We start from the raw sequence: 17573 nt of genomic DNA, 5'->3' as shown, positions 1-17573 counted from the left end.
TCAATGTGCACGTTTATGGCAGCATTGTGATTTTTAACTAAGCAGCATTGCTATTTTCTCTAGAGCAGTTGCTCTGTTGCATATTTTATTCGTTTTAATAATGATGTGGGAAGCCAGCACTGATCACTGGGTTTCTGTGACCTAGCAGTAGGGATATTACTTTGTCACAACAATGCAGGTAAATTACAGTATCTCCAAAGCAACTCACATAAAGGTCACTGGTATTGTTTGATGCTGGATATGGAAATGTGTTTATGCCAGAGCAGAAATGACATATAATAAAACAAAGAGGAGATACAGTGATGTGTAAAGTAATTCTGTGCTTGTACCTGGATCTAGAGAATAAGAGATGGGTATATAGGAGATACAGATCATAGAGGTAATTTGAAAGGTTTTTCTTGTGAGACAAAGGTTGTGAGAGTGTGTGTTATTATAGCAACAGTCACAATAAAATAGAACATGTATCTAAATGGCACATGGAAAAGAAGCAGCGGGTATCTATAACCCTTCTTAAGCACAGTTATTTATATTCCCTCAGAGATATAGTGACAAAAAAAGAGCTTTATGTGTGACAGAATATATCTTCTTATTATTGATGTATATAAACAAATAAGAGGTGGCTTCGATATTGCTCCCCCTTGGTAGATATAGATTTACTATAGTTACCTGTAAAATAGTACAGTCTATTTATTATCATTTAGAGCAGTGCTGTCCAACTTCTGTGGTACCGAGGGCCAAAAAGTGATAATGAAAGTCATTGTTGGTCACTCCCCCTTTTAAACCACACCCACTGTAAACCACACCCATGTTACCACAAGAACTTTTAAGATCATTTCCACATTAACGGTGGTAGCACACCAAAAAACCAAATGGCCAGTGCTCACTGCAGGGAAATCCCTCATATGTGAAAAAGTTAAGTCATGTTAAAATGTACCCTTAAATCCATATGCCTCATACTCCCCTGTGGATAATACAACAACCCCCAACACATGATGAAACACATTAGTGGCACTTAACAGCAATTTCCAAATGCTAACTAACCCCTAACAGGCTTACATTCCACAGGTAGCATAGGGCAAGCAGAGAATAGCACACACAAGCAGCACTGGGCAAGCAGAGAATGGCACACAAAAGCAGCACTGGGCAATGGCACACACAAGCAGCATTGGGCAAGCAGAGAATGGCATACACAAGCAGCACTGGGCAAGCAGAGAATGGCACACAAAAGCAGCACTGGGCAATGGCACACACAAGCAGCACTGGGCAAGCAGAGATTGGCATACACAAGCAGCACTGGGCAAGCAGAGAATGGCACATACAAGCAGCACTGGGCAAGCAGAGAATGGCACACACAAGCAGCACTGTGCAAGCAGAGAATGGCACACACAAGCAGCACTGTGCAAGCAGAGAATGGCACACACAAGCAGTACTGGGCAAGCAGAGAATGGCACACACAAGCAGCACTGGGCAATGGCACACACAAGCAGCACTGGGCAAGCAGAGAATGGCACACACAAGCAGCACTGGGCAAGCAGAGAATGGCGCAGACAAGCAGCACTGTGCAAGCAGAGAATGGCACACACAAGCAGCACTGTGCAAGCAGAGAATGGCACACACAAGCAGTACTGGGCAAGCAGAGAATGGCACACACAAGCAGCACTGTGCAAGCAGAGAATGGCACACACAAGCAGCACTGTGCAAGCAGAGAATGGCATACACAAGCAGCACTGGGCAAGCAGAGACTGCCACATACAAGCAGCACTGGACAAGCAGAGAATGGCACACACAAGCAGCACTGGGCAAGCAGAGAATGGCACACAGAAGCAGCACTGGGCAAGCAGAGAATGGCACACAAGCAGCACTGAGTAAGCAGAGAATGGCACATACAGAGAGGGGAGGCAGAACAGAGCAGGATACAGGGAAAGCTATCATTCTAATATGTACTACATATAGTGACACCGTGCTGGTGCATTAGCATTTTGAATAAAGTGTGAACAGTTGAAGAATGTGGGCAGTTTCAGTCTGGGACTCAGGTGTGAACAGTGCAGACTTTAGGATGTGAACAATAGAGGTGTCACAAGTGTGAACAATGCAGGGGGATCACAGGTATGAACAATACAGGGGATTACAGTCTGAATTTGAGGTTTAAACAATGCAGGGGCCAGTTAATCTCTGTAGTGATACCTTTTAAAGTTTACATATGGTAAACAGACACAGCATGTGGGGGACCACAGAAGGGGGGGTCGCAGGAGTCTATTGTGAATATTGGGAGTGCCCTCCACCAATTTATTTTTGTGTAGATATTCACAGAGCCCAGATTATTAAACCTAATGTACAGCATGCCCAGTAAAGTTGATTCTTGCCACAGTAAATCATAGCTCTTTATTGCTGTAAGTTCCCTTCTGCTGTAAGGAATGAGGGAAAATGTCTGGAAAGTGACAAATGAAAGAGTAACTTTTTACGTAAGGATGTAAAAATACCAAGCACTGTTGTTCAGTGTTTCATTGCAAGTTACTGTATATCAAACATATGAATAAGGTTGTCTTTCTAAAAACATACTACCTACAGGGTCGGACTGGCCTGCCGGGGCATCAGGTAGTAACCTGGTGGGCCCTGGCATTGGTGGACCCTAGGCCCTCTAATTAAATTGGTTGCGCAGTACATACTGTGCCAGAGCCAGCCACTGCGTGAGTACCTTTGGGCCCACTGGCTACCTGCTTACCTTCCTGCTTCACAGACAGCCTGTCTGGCCTTCACTCTGCACAGCCTGGCAAGATTAAGTCCTCAGATGGGACCAGGTCACCCCAGACATGACAGCTGGCTGGCCCTTGCTGCGTGGGCTTGCGTCAGCACGTAACTCCAGTCCTGGCATGACGCAATGTCATCTGTGCGTAAGTGCGCATGTGCAAGCTACATGCCAGATTAGTAAATGGCTCATGTGCAAAAAACAGAAAAAAGAGAAAAGTGTTTGAAAATGATTTCAATCTTTTTGTCTCTTTCACCCTAATGAAAGCATAAAATTGCCTCAGTGCAGTGGTGCAAACTGATACATTTATTAAACTAAAGATCTGAGATACTGATGTTTTATAGTGGACCAGGACACCTACTGTTGAAGAAGAAACTATCCGGGTCTGGCATTAGAGAACTACTGAAAAACTACTAGATTTCTAGATGCAGCGGTGACATTTGCCAAGATCAATATTACTGTTCTATTGATATATTGTTTGCATACACTGTTCTGGGAAATATGCCAAGTGGCAGAAATGGATAAAAACATATTTCTATATATTTTCTGACATATGTAGATATATATGTATAGAGAGGGAGGGAATACATATATCACTTACACATTTTATTTTTATATTATATCTAATCTAATAATCATCTATCATCAAAGACTATTTGTAAAACTCTGCTGGAGCTTGAACCCAGGACCTTCTAGTTGGGGGGGGGCTGCTCTCCTTAACCAATGGGCCTATGGGCCACCTGTTTCCCTGGCAGTGTTACACCACCTCAGCAGCCTTATTGGTTAGGTGGGGTCAGCCAATCAGTGCTGATTATGCCCTATATAAGCTCAGCCCTCCTCACAGCCTAGGCCGGAACATTGGCCTGTGTATCTGAGTCCCTGTGCCTTGCTCTGGCTCCAGTTCCCTGCTCACTACAGCACTAGTATTGCTCCTGTTCCATAGTCCTGCTCTGTTTCCAGTCCTCTTTCCAGGTTTTGCCTTTTTGCCTGCACTGTCCCGCTCCTGGCATCCACTGTCTCTATGCCCACTCCATCCCACTCCTGCCATGACCCTGACTCTACACCCACTCCATCCAGATCCTGATGCTACACCGACTCTGTCCCTCTCCTACCAGACCCTGACTCTATGCCCACTCCGTCCTGCTTCTGCCAGACCCTGACTGTACACCCTCATCACCCTGTTCCTCTTTCTTCATCACCCCTTCTCATCTACTGAAAGACTCATCCTCTATAGAAGCCCTCACTATCTCTTACACATATGTTGGTGCATAACATTTTGAACATGGAGTGGTACAAGAAACAAGAGAGGCTGTAACATTTGGGCTCTTTTTGCAGATCTGGAGACCCAATTTCAGATTCCAGATTCTTTGTTCTGCTTTTATTAAGCTCTTTCTATTTGTGCTTTGGTTACTGTATGTCAAAAACACTAAATATACAATTAAAAAAAAAGCTTACATTGAAAATATATTTTGACTTTTGCATCAATTAAAAAAAATCATTCTTTTGGCTGTGTTCACTAACTCTAAAAAGTATTTGTATGACATAGACTGAGTCAAGTCGAACTCTCATTGTCATTTTCCCCCCATGTAATGAATTCCTTCTTATTTTAACTTAGATCACATGCAGTACAGAGGAGGAAAGAACATAAAGAGATCATTATGCCTTCTTTGAGAAAAGGTTCAAACAGGTTCAAATTCCATGCATACTACCTATGTATGATTAAAATAAAAGGCAGGGTAACATCATTATGATGTTAAATAGAAGAGAGATGTATATTTAAAGAGATACTGACACCTGAAATTAAACTTTTTTTTACATCTATTATAATATTGGCTTTGCAAGCTACTTCTAACTTTGCCATAAAGTATTTGCATGATGCTTTTACATTATCTGTCTGATCCCCCATGTTCCTGTATGAGGGGGCTGCCATATTTGTGCAGCAGGAGTCAGTTAGCATTAGAAACTGTAACTAACAGGCTGAGATGGGACAGTCAGGTTGGCAAAGTCAGAGTGTCAGAGAGTCAGGCTTAGGAACTTCAACTAACAATTATATACAAAAACAAACCTCTCAGCAAAAAATGATCACCATGACATATAGGTAACATTTAATGTACATTCATATGCTAAAATTCATTTTTTAGTGTCAGTATCACTTTAAGGGCACTATTCCTAATGCAGTGGTTCCGTCAAGAGACTTGATTGGTCTTAGGACCAGTAATAGAATATTGGTAAGATATTTATTGTAGCAGTTGGGTGCCTAGCTCTCTATTAGAGTTCCATATAAATGTCAAACTTCAACAAGCTAGCACATTTAAAGCAAACAGGAGGGAATAGGATAACTTGGCCTATCAAACTGGCCGTTTACCACTGCTGGTTACAAAATAGTAGGGACTTTGAGAATAACACTCCTGTGATATGTGGCTAATACTGAAAGCAGTGATGTAACTATAGAGGAAGCAGACCTCTCAGTTGCAGGGGGGCCTGGGGAAAAGGGGGGCCCTGACATAAAGTAAATTGTGGTATTCCTATATGTTGAATTGTTCCTGGGACACACTTATTTCAATCTGCTACATTTTAGGACTACTCACCAGTCATCTCACCATGACTCCTGGCATGTTGGAAACATGAAGCATGAAATCATAGCCATAAAGTATGCATAACAATGGGAAAACAAAATCTGTTTAGTAATTAGAAGGAATTTTAATCAAGCCAAAAAAAGTAAATCCAAGTTTTTATTTTTGAATATTATTCCCATTTCAAAAATAAATGTTTTTTAATGAATACCTTTAAGAAAACACAAAATAAGCACGGCTTGCTGAGAACATGTTGGGTGTATAGTATCTCAGTATTAGGCAAACCAGTAACTTCAATCCTGAACATTTTATTCTCCATTTTACTATTCGATGGTAACAAAGAAACACAGAGTTGTAAAGTCCTGATAAATTTTCTTCGTTTTCTTTATTACCTTGTTGTCTCTCGTCCAATGTATGTATAAAATCACAGTCCATATTAAATAATTGAATTACAGGGTAATGATGACCTGATATGCCCCAAAGACATTCCACCACCTCCTCTGTAAATAATGTTGGCGTTGTGCATAAACCCTCAATATAATGGCCGGTCGTGTGATCATTTTGACATGTTAAGAATTGTCACCTCTTCAGCAGATGTGCCTTCAGAGCTGTGCTGCTCACATGCCATAAACACACTAATAAAAAGATTAATGACAATTTTACTGTACACGGCAGTATTGAAATATAGTTATTGTTCGCATTTGCAGACAGCAGCAGGTTTTCTCTGCACCCACACAGCAACACTTAAATAAGCCCCTTAGCCTGCTCTGATAGCTTGACCATCTGCAGCTCATTCAGAATGGCAACAGCCGTTCCATTTGACATTGTTTGTCCTTGGGCTGGTGGCAAGATGTCACATACCCATCACTTTTTCCTCCCGTTCCTTATTGCACAGACACAGAGACATATATGTTGACTTGCAAGACTCCTATCATTTGTGCCTTCTGATCAGGAAGCTACGAAAGCTTTAAACGATAGAGAATCAAGCCGAGTGACATATTTCAGAAATGATATTTTGGCTGGACATATGTTGGCATGCCATTTTTCTGCATAAGGCTATTAAACTTGCTAAAAGATATTGAAACATGACCCGTTAAATTCGAATAAATGTTAATTATATCTCAACACTTTTTTTTAAGATATAAATTATATTGAAGCACTGGAAAAGTAATATCATGTTCCCGGTTCAGTAATAAGAACTGCAAATTAAAATTAATAATCCAGTTATCGTGATTGTTTTGTGCAGATGCCTCTGGGTAAAAAGATGCTCATTCCCCTCTTAATAAATAAGAGAAGAATACCTACATAGCAGCAGAAATCAGATTGGGAAAGAATGATTTAACCGATCTGCAATGTGTCACACGTCTAATGTAGTAATGTGGATTTTTACTTAAATATTTAATAACGAAAGGTTAGGAATCATGATGCAGTTCACAGTGGCTATGTTCTGTTAAGGCTACCATTTTTTTGTATCATTAAACCTCTGAGGGAATAGGTAACCTATAGCCTCAATAGCACAATCTAAAACTACTATAGATAACCTAATAATATAGCATATTGGTTATTAATGCAAACCAGTTGACTCACCTGTTTGAAGAAGCCACAGAGATCTGTACTTTCTACATGCAATTGTATTGTCTAGTATAAACCACTATAATAGATTTAGCAAGATTCAAGTAGAATCTAAGCACAATATATTCAGGTGGTAGAATGTATTGCAGGTGGGAAGAATAGGGCTGCCTAGTGCCTAATTTCCAGTCCAATGTTAGGTACAGATCACAGTAAGACCCTAGCTGCAAGTCTTTTTTAAATGACCACATTTAGAAAGCATTTATGATGCCTTAGTACTCTTAAATTTGTGTCTGAGGTCCAAATTATTAGTTCCCTAGGGAGTTTACATAGTGAATAATGTACCCCTATTGTAAAATATATATAGTGAATAATGTACCCCTTTTGTAAAATATATATGGATGTTATATATCACCATCCAAGGAGTTCCATGACCATATAAAAGAACAAAGCCAAAGGCCCCCTAGTCAAGTCGATAACTTGGCTGGGGGGGGTCCTTGCTATATGGATAATATAATCTAAAGGATGTTTGCTAGTTGATGCTAAAGGGCCATCATAATGAACATTTAACATAAAACTAACCCTTCTCCATGTGATGAAAAGTGCTGTTATGGGCAGGAATACCATGGCTATTTTCAGGCTGTGCAGGACTTATACAACTCGTATCAAGTAAAGTATATTGCATTAGTCACAACAGGCTATATTCTCACCAAAGTCAATAGAGGCAAAATATTTATCTTATTTGAAATTTCAGACACATGCAATAGAATACACGCAACAAGCTAGGAGCTGATTTGAGCATACTTGTGTCCAGGATATCGGCATGTGTGTGGCACCAAAACGAATTGCAAGTTTGACAGAAGGGCGTTAAAAGATCTAGAACATAACTGCCTTGAGGCCCCCATACACGGGCCGACAAAAGCTGCCGACAGGCCGAGTCGGCAGCTTATTGGTCCATGTGTAGGGCCATCAGACAGGCTTTCCTGATCGATATCCAGCAGAAAGTCGGCAGATCTCGATCAAGCAGGTTAAAAAATCCGGTCGGATCTGTGCATGTATGCGGTCCCGCGACCCGACCGCCCGCATTGGATGCATTATGATACATCATTGGGCTCTAGGGCCCACTATCGGATCAGCCCAATATCGCCCACTTCAATGTCTTTGGCCACCTTTAGGGTTAGGTTGCGAGCTGTTGACATGGGGGGGTGGTCCAGAGATGTTTGGGACGGAGCTACGATGTGATGATCAATCTCAGGAAGTCCTGCCTGGTTTTCCTAATTTGGAAAACACGTCAGTTTTGACACTGACAGCCTTTCCATAAACTGGCCTGTCTGGGCCAAAACCAGACAGGTGGAAATCCTACATAGGTTAGTGCCACATAGGGCTATCTCTCAGCCTGTGTATAAACCAAAGTCAAAAATTAAGTGCTGGCCTGCACTCATTTAAGTGTCTGCATTTACAGGCACTGTGTCTGCCTGGGTACAGACACACAAAGTGGATTTTGTAGAAATTCATACTTTATGCACTGAAATCCAGTCTGTATGTCTGTGTCCCGGCCAATGCAGTCTCTGAATGCAAATCCTGAGTGACACTACAGGCCATTGGTAGTGCCCCATGTGGCACTATCATTAAAGCTGATACCCCCATCAGTGGAGCAGGTCAAATGAAAACATTAGGATTTTTTTTTACAAATAGTTTGTTCTAACCTACAGCAACCAATCAGCATTTAGAATCAACAGTTTTTTTTCTTAATTAAAAAATGAAAGCAAACATTTGTTGGGTAGCTACAGGTTACTGCAATAGTACAACATCACTGGATAATCTGCTACTAAGCCATGTAGTTGGAAACATACAAATAAAGTATTTGAGAAGTTTGATTTGAAAAACACAATTAAATGATAAAACTATTCTACAAATCCTTAATTACAGAAACAGCAGGCTTTATTGGGTTCTATATTTTAGTCACAGATGTCTGTTCAAACGTAAAATGATAAACTGAAGCATCTTCTACATACATATCATCAGCATTATTACCAAACAAACAACACCTAACACAATCTATTATTCATTAAGTGTAACCAATATATAATTTAAAACAGTGTTTTTGTCAAATAACGTGGGGTCAGCATATTCTTGTGCATATAACTAATATCTATAACATCTTTGCTATAGTCAGCTCAATTTAAATATGCAATCATTTACAGCTTTTGAGTATATATATGAGCTGTTCCCAATTTCCAATATTCAACCACTACAAATTTTATGCTGACATCAATGGTATACTATTAAATACAGTATTTCATTATTGGTTTTTCATCCCAAATGTTATTTACAATCCTATATATACTAAGCGCTAATATTAAAGAGAGCCATTTAAATGAGGTGCTATCTACTTTAACAATATGTCTGTCAGAGAATGAGATTGTGTTTAAAGATTTTATCAAGAAATGGTTGCTCGCCGAGGTTATGTTTTGTCCATGAAATATGCATTTCATATCTCTTTCATTTCATTAACATAATTTAATTTGTACTTTGCATTTTGTGCATAATACATATTTGATTTACAAAACAAATATTTCCATTAGAAAATGAATTTCATGCAGGCAAAAAAGCAGAACCAAATGATGTATTGAAGGAAAATAAGAAGAAATGAAATGCATTTTCTCAGTCTATTAAAAAATCTATGGCATTGACAGAAAGTGCACTTAGTGCTACATTTAAAAAATAGCACATATGTCAATGTATTAACAAAAAGAATTGGAAATACAAATATTGCCTCATATCAAGCCAAGAATCTCTTTATTTTAATTAAATTGAGTTAAATGTCCCGCTACATTTTAATTTTTATTTCACAATGTCAGAGTAACTCATGCCACTGTGGGTAGGTATCACTACAAAGAAAAGGATATGACCTAAAATGATCTGTTTTGTAGCAGTGAACTGTATATGTCTCAGAACAGTGTTTTTACCTTTATGTGTAACCTGCAGGTTTCTTGTTCGGTGGTTGTTGTGAACTTTTTGTAGGAGAATGGAGGAGACACACTAACCTCAAATATCAGGTGGTTATTATTGCAATATTAAACTTACTATGCATTGCATAAATAATATTGAAAGAACAGTGTATACAATCACAAAATAAACCTATTATAGTAATAGGGCATTCTTTGAGGATCTCTGTCCTCCATCCACAGTCCCATCCAGCTCTAACTTGATTTGTATCGAGGCAGAATGTACATAAACTGTGGATCATGGTCAGCTGACACTGTTAACAACATGTTCCCAGCCATAAAGATCCCAAGGTTTCCTCTCAAATCAGAGAAAGTTGTTACTTAGGGTCTAAACAACATATTTATATTTGTCCCAGCAAAAAATTTTGTTAAGGCTTATGTCACACCTAGCAGCAAAACATCCAAAATCATCCTGGCACGTGTCCTTCAGTTGGAAGCTGAATGGAAGCTGTCATTTTTATCGGTGATAGGCATTTTCTATTTAACTCAAGAACAGGAGTCAGGAGCAGTTTGGGGGTTTTCTCAATCTCAAGAGAAACTACCAAGTATGACATTAGCCTAAAAGTACCAGGGAATGCTGTATCTCGCCCCTAGCTGTTATTTGCTTGGTTATCGCTATTGAGGCTGTTTTGCTTTACCGGAATTGTTCTGGGTAAAAAAAAAACTAGGTAAATAGATAGTAGGTGCAAAATAAAAAATGCCTCTAATATAGTTAGTTAGCCAAAAATGTATGTATAAATACTGGAGTGACTGGATGTCTAACATAATAGCCAGAACACTACTTCCTGCTTTGCAGCTCCCTTGGTTTCCACTGACTGGTTACCAGGCAGTAATCAATCAGTGACTTAAGGGGGGCCACATGGGTCATAACTGTTGCTTTTGAATCTGAGCTGAATGCTCACTCACTGTACAGTTCTGTCCCATGTGGCCCCCCTTCAAGTCGTTGACTGACTCAGAGTTACAGAGCTGCAAAGCAGGAAGTTGTGTTCTGTTCTGTTATGTTAGACATCCAGTCACTCCAGCCTTTATACATTACATTTTTTGGCTAACTAACTATTATTTTATTTTGCACATACAATCTATTTATTTTATTTGTTTATACACTGAACTGCTCCTTTAACATCCTTTATGTATTGCAAAATTTGTTCAGGGCTACTATTGTCTCATTGTGACATACTATCTGAGTTTGAGCTAATGACCAGTGGGTTGCTATGCAGTCTCCAATACCTCTGTGCTATACAGGAAGACAGCAAAGGTTCTGGTTCACTGCTATTGGTATTGGTATTTCCTAGTAGGCATGACTTGTTTCACCTGTTTTAATCTGGCCACAGATAATTAGTGTCTGCCATTAGTCTGACTATAAAACCCCCTGTGTGACTGGTTCTGAAAAGACCTGTCTGACTACATCCAACTTCCTCCTTACCAGCTCCTTCCCCAGAGAATACATTTGGCTCCATTGCCTGCCACTGTGGGAGTACTGGTAAGTCCTGGTGGCATCCGAGTATTTGAGGTCCAAGCCCAAAGCTGAAAGTGTCTGTTATAGGCCATAGGTTAAACTCATATAACGATTACAGATATAGCTAAACATTGTACAGTATCTAGTAGAATTAAGTCTAAAGCAATTGGGCTTTTCTGAGTTTTTTAGAACATGTTTCACCACTCATCCAAGCAGCTTCTTCAGTTGTTTATTTTCAAGAAAACTCAGGAAAGTCCAGTTGCTATAGACTTAATTCTACAAGTTACTGTATATTATGATTTGGATGAAAATCTTCATAGACAAACTATTGTCTTCTCAGCCATAGAGCTATTGGTCTAGGAGTTTTCAGAAGAGAAGATATATACTCTTCACACTATAAAGATTTTCATTCCTCTAGGGCATGATGTACAGTACATCTTCTAGTAGAATTAAGTCTGGATCAACTGGAGTTTTCTTAAGTAGTAGGGAATTTCCCAGCATTTAATTCTTAAGGTTGAAAAGGACCATTGTGATTGGTTGTCTGTGATGTGCAACAAGCTTTAAGGTTGGCATCTCATTTTACTAATATTTAATTTTCAGTGGGATATTCAGAAGGCAATGTAAACTGATGTTCTCAATCAGTTGAACACCCTGGGAATTTGGAATTCTGTTTCTTTTAGTAGTAAATAGTTTTAAACATCTACCTCTGCTTCAAGGTGAAGCTGTGTCTGTAATCCCTAAGATCCATGTAAAGGGAATATCAAAGAAATGCAATTTAATATTTTGTGTGGAAAAGAAACAAGTTTACAGTTTGTTCCAATTAAATGGTATGAACATTTAAAGATCAATAATTTACATCATACCTTCCTTTCCCTTGGAATATACTGCAACAATACCTTCTCAGCAATATCTTTTGAAGTTCTTGATTTAAATCTCTTTGACCCCTGCCGACTCTTCTGGAAACTTGCTAAGTTTTATATCTCACAATACATGGTTGCCTGGTGGGAAATAATTCTGCAATCATACATAGCTCATTCTTGGCTGTATTGATCTTTATGTGCTGCTTTAAGCTGACCCTCTCCCTCAGATAGGTCCTCACTGGAAGTTTCGGGAGGAAGGTGCTGTAGGTGAACTACAACTTGTGTGCTGTGACAGTGCAAATAAAGGGTGCTACTGGTTCTTATCCATGCCACAAAAAGGTACTTCCTTGTTACAGTAACAGAAGAGACCAAAAAAAAAAAAATTACACATTACAGAACATTAATGGTTAAACTTACCACACATACCATCCCCAGCATGCTGGATGGTCATGTGGTGCTCCAAGAGAATACACATTACCCTGAGCCCTAACACATTTGAGTTGGTGGATTTCCGTTGGTGGAGCATCAAACTGCTCTTACTAGCTATCCCTGACTATCTTACATCCCTAGAATGTACTATAACAGAAGCTAGGCTATTACTAAATGGTCCTTATTCACAGGGTCCCTGCAATACCCACTTCTCTACGGTTTTAATTACCTTGGGATACACTATTTTCCAAATTCTGAGGCTTTTCTCAACTCAGGGCCTTACTAAGGTCTCCTTATTCGCTAGCAGCATCTGGTCCCTCCTTAAATAAAAGTCCAAAGAGACCAGTCACATGGGAAGTTTACTTTTTAAAGATTAAGGAAACTTGACATCCCTGGCCAACTACATAACTTCTGGAAAGGGAAACAACTCCCCCTCCCCAAGCTGGCCTATCCTTTAGATCAGTGATCACCAACCAGTCGCTCATGAGCAACTTTTTGCTCACTAAGCCCTTGGCTGTTGCTCCTAGTGGACTCAAATCAGGTGCTTATTTTTGAATTACTAGCTTGGAGGCAAGTTTTGGCTGAATAAAAACCACGTGTACTGCCAAACACCTTTAGACTGGCAGACAACATAGGGGCTACAAAATAGCCAATTTCAGCCCATATTTGGCAACCCTGGGTACGTTTTTCATGCTTGTGTTGCTCCCCAATAGATAATAACAGCAATGGCCTAAACAGTTTGGGTGGGTGTGAACTGCGTTTATCATATGGACTAATTTCATCCGTAGCTGCAAAACTTGCTGTACTTCAAAGTCATCAGGCAAGCATTCCTTATTTTTTAATTTGCTACACCAGTGTACGAAAATCAGTACTTTACATTTTGTCCCCTCTGTTTGTTGCTTGGACCCCTTAATTTCTAGGTACACAAAGCTTAGCTGCGTGGCAGAATAATGCTGTTCAAATGGAAGTCTATAAATAAACATGAAAGTATTACCGTGATTTAAAAATAAAATATATTCTGAATTAAATGTATCACAGGGCAGCCTGCAACAACCCTGCAGTTTCAGCAGTCCTATGATAATATATATATATATATATAGGTCCTTATATAACCTCACTAGCTGTAAATATCCACAGGCAAGTAAATTCTTGTTTCCCTGCTGGACCGGCAGAACCTACATCATTTCCTAGTTGTACTTGTCAGCAGGTAGAGTCAGCATGATCAGCATGAGGCAAACTGACTGACACACAAAGCCAGATATAAAGGTCAGGGGGTTGCTAACTGCTAGGTAACAGGGCTGCTGTACCTGTGGACTTTTGTAGCACTGTGACCAATTCTAACTTTTATTCAATGTGTTTTAATACAGTAAAATGTACAAGACTACATAATATTTATTTATACAAAAGTATCATTTTTCTGTTCCTACTTAAATTAATTTTATAGTCTTGCAGAAGGCCTCCTATACAGCGAATAAAAGTGATGCAGGACACGGCAGTCAGGGTTCTTAACAGTAGCTGCTTAAAACTGGCTCAGTTCTGATGCAGAGAACCAGTCTTATGTATTAACGTTTTTGCTGCCAGTAATCCATATATCTGCCCATATATAATTAGTAATGCATGTACATTGTTTGGTGGCGGACAGTCCACCATCTATATCCTAAATTGATTGTAAATGTTGACAAAAATCACACCACAGCACCGGTATGGCTAGTTTTAGGACTTGGAATCATTTACATTGGTAACAAATGAATCCTTTTTAGCAGTTTTTCTTCTACAAAGGAACTTCAGTTGTGTCTGGATGAAGTGAATATGAAGAGGAGTCACTTTGAAGCTCTGCAATTACCAAAAAAGACAGCCATCGTTGATGGTTAGATATTGTTAGCAATGAAAAGATGCATAATCACGGACTATAGTGAAAAGTTTTTCATATTGTCAGTGTCACTGTTAAGAGATAGTGGGGCTACTTTAAGCATACGAAGAGTAACATCATGTATGCAGTGCAGTGAGGACTGTTAAGTATGTAGGAAAAACTAAACAACCATTACACAAATGTATGGAGCAGCACAGAAGATCCGGGTCAGGACTCAGTTGTGTACCTACATTTAAAGGAAATGTTTGAAGACTGTCAAGTTCTCATTCTGGACAGGGAGGAGGATTGGTTCAAAATAGGGGTCAAAGAATCCATATATGTGAAAAAGGAAAAACCAAGTTTGAACAGAGGTGAGGGGGGGGGTGACATCTAGGGGCATATTTATTATGCTGTGTAAAAAACAGCGGCATAATACACCATACATCGAGAGGTTTCGCCATGTAAAATGCGGTGTCAAATTTTTATGTGTTTTTTTCTTAGAGTGGCTTCTGCCAGAAGCAATAATAAACAATGGCAAATCTGCCATTCACATGACTTAAAATTACACACACCTTGATAAATTTGTCATTTATAATACACAGTTTTTTCAGCGCATTTAATTTTACATAGCATAATAAATATGCCACATACAATGCTGTTTCAGCACCTCTCCCTGGATGGTTTAATAACACCTCACAGCTCCAATCATGCCAATGTCTGTAATATAAGCTGATGCTACAGGGCAGAATATTAAATTCTGATACTAGCTGCACTGGTTTATGTGCTGCCATGTAGTAATTATCTGAATTAATTACTAATCAGCCTTATATTACAACATTTGTATTCTATGTATACTGTATAGTTTGAGTAGGTCGTAAGCTCAGTAAGTGACAGCAGCAAAGAGCATGTGCAGTGAATCGGCAGAAAAGAAAATGGGGAGCTAGTGGGGCATCTTTGGAGACTCAGATATTTACTGTATAGTGGTTGGTACTACCTTGGGCTGGTACAGAATCCCAAAACATTATGTACAACATGTCTAGCCTACTTCTTTAGTTAAGCTTTAGTTCTCCTTTAAGAGCCTCTTCTCCAGCTAGAACATACCCAACTTGGCCAGTCTTTCCCCAGCTTTGTTGTCCTTCTCTGGACCCTCTCTAATGCAATAATGTCCTGTTTGAGCACTGGAGACCAAAACTATACAGCATATTCTAGATGGGGTCTTACCAGCACTCTGTACAATGGAAGAATAGCCCCCTCCTCCTGCAAATCTATGCCCCTCTAGACCTGCTGACTGGCATTGCTTTTTATTATCTACAAGGACTCCAAGGTCCTTTTTCCATTATGGATTTGCCTAGATGAGTCCCAATTTGCCTAGTGCAATCCCACACAGCCCTACTTTAGGGAGAGCACAAACTCTGAACACAATGTCACTTACTTTGCTTATGCAAAACAGCTTTTCTGGAAAATTTTGTTTATATATTTTCCCTGGACACAACATGTTGTCCTCTCCCCATGTGTAACGGGCTGTGTACAAACCCCCTCACAAATGGATTCATATTAAAGGACTAGTAACATAAAAACCATTGTGCGGCGCTTGATTTCTCCTCCCTGGCTATCTCCTACAGAAGGCAGGGAGGAGAAATCGAGCGCCGCACAATGGATCGTTGCCCTGTCGCCGTTTCTGAAGAAAAGGGCAAGCAGAGAATCGGTAAGTAATTTCTTAATAAAGACTTTGCGAATGTAAAGTTAAAACTGACTTGGTGTTTCTTTTTCGTTAAGTAGAAACTAATTTTTTTTTTTTTTTTTTAAATTTATGTTACTGCTTTCATAAGTCTCAGCAGAAGTTTATTAGTGTTTATTTGTTTGAAAAGGACAAATATTAGTGGCTTGTTATGGGTTTTCTAAGAATCAAAACTGCAGTTCAAACGATAGATGAGAGCAATGTGACCCAGGTTGCATTTTTGTTTTTAAAGTTTTATCTTTCTTGATCCATATTGCTCTTTCTAACCAAGGTAGGCTTTGTTTTATCTGTTACTCTCTAAACGAAGGAATCAATTGCAGTTATCATGTGAGCAGCTGTATCAGCAAGAAGTCCAACTGATTCTATAGAAATAAATGCCACCACACTCAACATAAATCACATGTAGCAACTGTTGCAAAATGTCTTTTTAAATTGGAGTGTTCCTCAGCTGCAGATGTTTTGAGGGACCCATTCCCCTTCAGTAAATAGTGATAAGCAAAACTGCCCTGTTTATGCTTCATTAAAAACATCCCATACTTTGAAAATATCTCAAATTTCAGCAAAAGCATTGGAGTCAAAAGGTGTGTTTTCTCTCACCAAATGCATTGGATCCAATAGGCGTTTTTTTTCTTGCAATCCCTATTAGGGATGTAGCGAACGTCGGAAAAAAAGTTCGCGAACATATTCGCGAACTTGCGCAAAAACGCGAGCGGTTCGCGAACGGTTCGCGAACCCCATAGACTTCAATGGGAAGGCGAACTTTAACATCTAGAAAAGACATTTCTGGCCAGAAAAATGATTTTAAAGTTGTTTAAAGGGTGCAACGACCTGGACAGTGGCATGCCAGAGGGGGATCAAGGGCAAAAATGTATCTGAAAAATCTGCCTGTGTGTGCTTGGAAGAGATAGTGTAGGGGGAGAGCTGTTAGTGATTTCAGGGACAGATGATAGTAAGTTTGCTGGCTAGTAATCTGCTTGATACTGCTCTGTATTGGAGGGACAGAAGTCTGCAGGGATTTGAGGGACATTTTAGCTTAGGTAGCTTTGCTGGCTAGTAATCTACTGTTCTCTTTAAACAACTGCCATACGTTGACCTTGTAGGCATTGTTTGCCCAGTTTTTTTGGACGCAGCCACTGAAGCACAGTTGCCAGAAAAAATATGCCATATAAATGCTGAAAATAGTCATTTTTCGCCATACGTTGACCCTTGTAGACATTGTTTGCCCAGTTTTTTTGGACGCAGCCACTGAAGCACAGTTGCCAGAAAAATTATGCCATATAAATGCTGAAAATATAAATTTTTTTGGTTGCAGCCACTGAAGCACAGAGGCCAGAAAAATTATGCC

The sequence above is a fragment of the Xenopus laevis genome, chromosome 4L (genome assembly GCF_017654675.1).
Source record: "Xenopus laevis strain J_2021 chromosome 4L, Xenopus_laevis_v10.1, whole genome shotgun sequence".
Lineage (NCBI taxonomy): Eukaryota > Metazoa > Chordata > Amphibia > Anura > Pipidae > Xenopus > Xenopus laevis.
Note: the sequence above shows the minus strand (reverse complement) of the source record.